Raw genomic sequence first — 6,421 nt, forward strand, 5'->3', positions numbered from 1 at the left:
ATAAATTTGTAATGTAATATCCCCAGCTGAAAAAACCCTAATGACATCAGGATTATATTTTTCAGACTTGACATCTCGCCCTACAGATCCACAGAAGATATACAAAAGGTAGACTGATCATCATACTCTGTCAGGATGCCTTTGCATGGCTTTATTACCAGCAAAATGAAAAAGGTATTAATACCACACTGAAATGATGACGTACACATTTGTAAAATGATGTTAGGGAATTAAAAGCATTCCTAAACCAATTAGCTATGCTACGTTAATAGCAGGTATTCCGACACCATAGACTCGATAGTGTTATAATTAGGCCACATTCATTGTTAGTGTTGTTCCATTGATCTTCAGACAAACAGCACACATGACTTGAAGCTCATCAAAGCAGACCCACTCCCCCCCCCCTCGGTTTTTCCTACAACTACCTGATGTTCAACCAGTGATGTTTTTATTTTCTTCCTTTCACAGCAGAATCCTCAAGTCTTAAATTAGGCCCTGAGGGTACCTGTAAATCGATAAGCTCGCTGTAGGTGCACGCCGACAGGAACAACAAGAGAAAGCCTTTTCCCTCTCCCTTCATCGGAATAAAAAAAGCTTGATTGGGAGCGATGAGTGGAGAGAAATGTGTGAGTTTGTGTCTATCACCGGTTGCAGCATTGCATTTGTTCCCGCAGCCCATGTTCATTAGCCAGGCGTGGTATTGACCATGTTGTACAGCAAAACAGAGATCAAGCTGGGTTACAACAGGGACGCCTGAATTCCCGAAAACAAACTGTTATTGATTTGTGTGAGTAAGTTGAATAAGCAGTATACAAGGGGCTGCTTTGAAGGTCTAATCCCATGTCAGAATCCAGCACCACCTCTGCTTCCATTTTACTGCATGTTGCTGCTAACACCGGCTGCCCTTATTGACTTTTTGGAGTATTTATGCATAGGTGGAGTCCACTTTAGTACTGAGTGTAACAAGGATGTACTGGGATCTGTGTGAAACGGGAACGTTTGGATGACACCCTTGGCACCAGCCACACTGGAGACTGCCAGATAACCGTTTACAAGGCTGATACACAGGAGGATATCATTTAAAAACCCAGTCACCAGAAAAAAAAGGTTGTGCTGTGTATGTTGCTGGACTGCTGCAACCCATTCTCCTTCCATGCTCACACTTTTGAGCCCTCCTGCTATATGATTAGGTTTAGGCCAATAAAACTACATGGTTAGGTTTAGACATTACAACTACATGGTTAGTACTAGACATTAAAAATACATGGTTTAGTTAAGACATCAAAGTTTGAGCACAAAAACTGAATGGTTAGGTTTGAACAACAAAACTACATGGTTATGTTTAAACAACAAAACTGCATGGTTAATTCAGGGCACTTTACAGACTAGGTATAGATTACACTCTGACTTATTTATGATTAACATAGACCCATCAATTCCCCGGTAGATTACGGTGGCAACGAAAACCTTCCCTATAACAGGCAGGGACGTCGGACAGACCCATCTCTATGGAGGACGGACATCTGTCTGCACTGGTTGGGGAGGAAGAAAAAGTAGAGAGAAAGAGAGAAAAGAAGGACAGATGGACAGAGAGAGACAATGACAGACACAAAGACAGACAGACAGACACACTTCCAGAGATGCAAGCAACGGAAATAACGGTGACTATATTAATATCTATAGTAATGGGAATATGACTTATATGTTATGGGGGTTAAAACAGCAGAATAGTAGAAACAAGCACAGCTAAGGTTATAAATTATAATAGTAGCAGGAAGTGTCATGCAGGACCACGGTAGCAGGCACCACCACGATCAGCAGAGACCTGTGAGCCGACAAAGCACAAACAACTCCGGGGAAGAAGTGAATTAGTAACATGCATTGATGAGACATGAATGATACAGACAGAGAGGAGAGAAGCTCAGAGGATCATGAACAGGATTGTCCCCCGGCAGACTAGGCCTATAGCAGCATAACTCAGGGCCAGTCAGCTCTAGCTCTGAGCTTTATTAAAGAGGAAAGTTTCAAGTTTACTCTTAAATATGGGGACAGTGTCTGCCTCCAGAAAAACACTTGGGAGTTGGTTCCAGAGGAGAGGAGCTTGGTAGCTGAAGGCTCTGACTCCCATTCTACTTTTGGAGACTCTAGGAACGACGAGTAGCCCTGCATTCTCAGAGTGCAGCGATCTAGCCTGGTAATACGGTACTATGAGCTCTTTAATATATGACGGAGAATGACCAATAAGAGCTTTGTAGGTAAGAAGAAGGATTTTAAATTCTATTCTAGATTTTACAGGTAGCCAGTGCAAAGAAGCTAATACAGGAGAAATATGTTCTCTTCTATTTGTTTTAGTTAGTACACAAGTTGCAGCATTTTGGACCAACTGGAGACTCTTAACAGACTTATTGGAGCAGCCTGATAATAAGGAGTTGCAGTAGTCCAGCCTAGAAGTAACAAATGAATGGTTAGGTTTAAACAACAAAACTACATGGTTAGGTTTAAAAAACAAAACTACTTGGTTAGGTTCAAACAACAAAACTACATGGTTAGGTTTAAACAACAAAATTACATGGTTAGATTTAGAGAACAAAACTACGTGGTTAGGTTTAGACGATAAAACTACATGGTTAGATTTAGAGAACAAAACTATGTGGTTAGGTTTAGACAATAAAACTACATGGTTAGGTTTAGACAATAAAACTACATGGTTAGGTTTAGACAATAAAACGACATGGTTAGGTTTTGTCAACAAAACTAAAGGGACGGCATGTAGGCCAACATATATAACTATAAGCATTATCTATGAATGCAACCATTGCCGCAGTAAACATCTGGCCACATGACCTGAGGAATTAACTAATTTAAACAATCTATTAAGTTTCTTTCTATGTCGGTACCTGCACATAAATCAGGATGCCTGAAAAGTGTGACCTTATGCCCATGTAGCCTCCGTCACTGAGTAAAGACTAGTTGTTGAGGTTTAGAAATATCCGGAGCTATATGATGCACAATCCAGTTATTATAAAGACAATAGCAAAAAAGATATTGCCTGGTCCATAGCTCTGGGGATTGGCTCTTCAAGTTTAAGTAGTGCGTGTCCACTCTGCAGCTAGAGAAGTACTTATATCTTTTATTTTATCAATCTTTTCTGGGGCTAAGCCATTTCCGTGGGTGGCCCTGTTTCTGGCTACCATGCTGATTTTAAAAGAGAAGATACCTGTAAGATCAGACTGAAACCTGAGAAATACTCTGAATTTTACTCTTTGCAGAGTGAAAAGTCTTCTGAAATAGCATTTAGACCTTTTTAAGACGTTACAACCCAGACTAATGAGTTTACAGGGTGACCCACAGCTTCAATGGAGGGAACATCTCAGCAATAATGAGGCCTTTAAATGAAAAATTAATTTTGAAGATTGCTGAATAATTAAATGAATTAATACATTTTTATGCAGGGGCAGACTTCATATTGCAGGTGAAGGACACTCCCTAGCTGTAAACAGTATTCAATGTATTCAGAGAATGAAATGACACGGATCAATAAAAGCGCAGTCTCTGCACCTTTGTTGATATTCAGATAGGTTTATGTGCTTTCTCTGAATGGTTTATTGATATTTGCTTGATGTATTTTAAAAAATTCATTATAACAGGTTGAATCTTTTCTGAGCTGCCTTTACGCTCATGAAAATACTGTTGAACAGAATCCAACGCTATTCTTACACAACACTGAGGCAACATGGTTGAATTTGGGGCTTGTGACATTGACAAAGCTCATTATGCTGAGAACCATTATGCCAATACCAGTGATCATGAGGATTTTACACCAACCGCTGAAAGGGATCTGGCATTTGATAGTTTTGAAGAACACCTTGGATGTTTGATGGGTTAGCAGGTGGACACCTTACATCACAGACGCTTGGTTAATTGACACTACGGATGGTAGGGTAAAGCTGTTTATGACCTGTTTACTTACATTAAGACGATTATTTTCTGTGTTACAAGTTTTTGAAATATGCAAATTAGGCATTATCTAATTATATATGTGCTCATTTGAATTCATTTACAGAATTCTTGTTTAATTTTGATGACATATTAGAGTCAAAAGTTTTTACAGAGGTGATTCTTTTCTTTTTATCCCTCCAAAAGAAGGAAAAAAATCTCATCCATTTACCCCATGTTTTTTTTATGAATAAGATGTTCGATAAATCCGACTCTGAATTATATATGAACAAACCCCAAAAACCTTTTGAATGTACAGCTATGGATAAAACTGGTTTGGTGTATGTAAGTGCTAATGAAGTGGATCTTTCTGCTTCAGAGTATGATGGGAAAAGCTGCCTAAAGATACGTATTGTATTCCATACATTTCAATACAGGTGAATAAGAAAAGACTTTAATAGATATCATCATGAAACTTCCCCAGTTGATTACTACGAAAGTCTTAAACGGTCACACATTACATACATTTTATTTCCTCTGTTTTCCTGTGATAACAAGATAGTTTTCTTCCTTTTTCACGTCATAATGAGATCATTCATTTGAGATATAATGAATGAAACATGATAGGCCGGAGACTTCCATCACACCTGACATGTCATGCCTCATACAGATCCCCAAAGCAATTTCAGTCAAAAGCAACTGGACATGGTTATTTGTCTAGGAAGATGTATCACTTCTCATCCAAGAGGCTTCATTAGTTCATCTGACCAGGCTGGGACTGGTCCAACTAACTGGTGTGGTTGGCGTTGGCACTTGGAGCACAAAGGGTTCCAGTGACATCATCGTCCTTGTGAGAGGTTAAATACCTGGATCTCCACACCAGTTAGTTGGTCCAGTCCCAGCCTGGTCAGATGTGTACATGAACTGATGAAGCCTCTTGGATGAGAGGTGAAACGTCTTCCTAGACAAATAACAAAGTCCAGTTGCTCAAATTGCTTTGAGGATAACGATGACCTGGACAAATGAGAACATTCACAGGATTACTGCCTCATACAGACTTGTCATATCTTTGAAGAACACTATAGACAACACTGACAGATGATTTCAGTTAGTTATTTACTGTTATGAACTGTAATCTGTATATGTATGTGCACATTGTAAAACTTTTCCCTGTACTGGTATTTATGTTGTTGTAATATAATATTGTTGACAATAAAGTTTGTTTAAAAAACAAAAAAACTGTAGTTAACAGGCTCATTCACCTCTGATAAAGCTGAAGCCTTCCTAACTGTCTTTTTAGATGACTCACACTAATGTGAACATTCTCTGTAATGAAAAGGCATAAAGTTATTTCAGCCTGTCAGGCCTCGATTGAAGAGATCTGTGATGGTGATCCATACTCTCCTGCTCCTCTGACACTGATACACTGAACCATGTTTCCTGCAATGTTTAAATAGACGACCCTGTCGTTTTGTTTTCTCCAGATCTCAAATTAATTATCTTGTTATCACGAGAAAATGGATCAAAATGTTCTCGTTATCACAAGAAAATGGAGGAAATAAAATGTATGTAACCTATGATCTTCTAGGGCTTCCGTAGACTACTGATATTAACACAATTATTTTGAATTACATATGTTTAAATATGAAACATTATCTAATGCTAACTTTTGGTGAACTTAGGAGAAATCTACAGACACAATCAAACAAAGTGTAGTAAAATAAACACCTTTATGTGTATTTAGGTAGTTGTCTTTGCACTAGTCTGAAATAAGCCTCAAAATGGAACAATGCATGAAAAAAACGCGCTTTTGCCTGTAGAGTCACGCCGTATGTCCTGTGATTCCTCTGGATGGCTCGAACAGGAGTTCAACTGTTAGCGTGCTGCTGGCCTTAACAATATGACTAATCATCCCACGGCCTTGATCAACAGCTCACATAATAAAGTTACTGCAGTATCTTGTGTCCTGTTCATGACAAATCTGAGTGTAAAAATTCAGCATTTTAGCTCATTCAAGAGATGAAAGCAGAATGTTTTTCTTTGGTTTAACAGAAGCTTGAAGTCATTTTTAATTCATAATGGAAGCATGTGTAAAAAGTCTTTCTTCTGTAAATGAGAAAGGTGTACATCTCCATCAGAACAAAATAAATGAAGAGAAAACAGACGTTTTTGCTCTGATTCCTAGATGATCCCATTTGTATAATGAGAACGTTCTCCCTTTAAAAAAAAAAACCTGTAAGGAATCCTAAATCAAATACAAAACCAATGAAGGTTTTAAATGAAGCCCATGGTAAATGATCTAGGTTCAGTATTATCGAGTATTAGTCCCCAGATAATACATCACATGTGCAGCCAGTTGAGTTATCAGTATGAGTGCAGAAATACCGCATAGTTCCGCCTCTACTGGTGCCCTATTGGCTATTGGGTCGATGAGAAACTTTCCTTACATGCCATTGGCTTAGCGGCGTAGCGGGAGGGGCAACAT

This window comes from Echiichthys vipera (assembly GCF_963691815.1).
Source record: "Echiichthys vipera genome assembly, chromosome: 11".
In the NCBI taxonomy this organism is placed as follows: Eukaryota; Metazoa; Chordata; class Actinopteri; order Perciformes; family Trachinidae; genus Echiichthys; species Echiichthys vipera.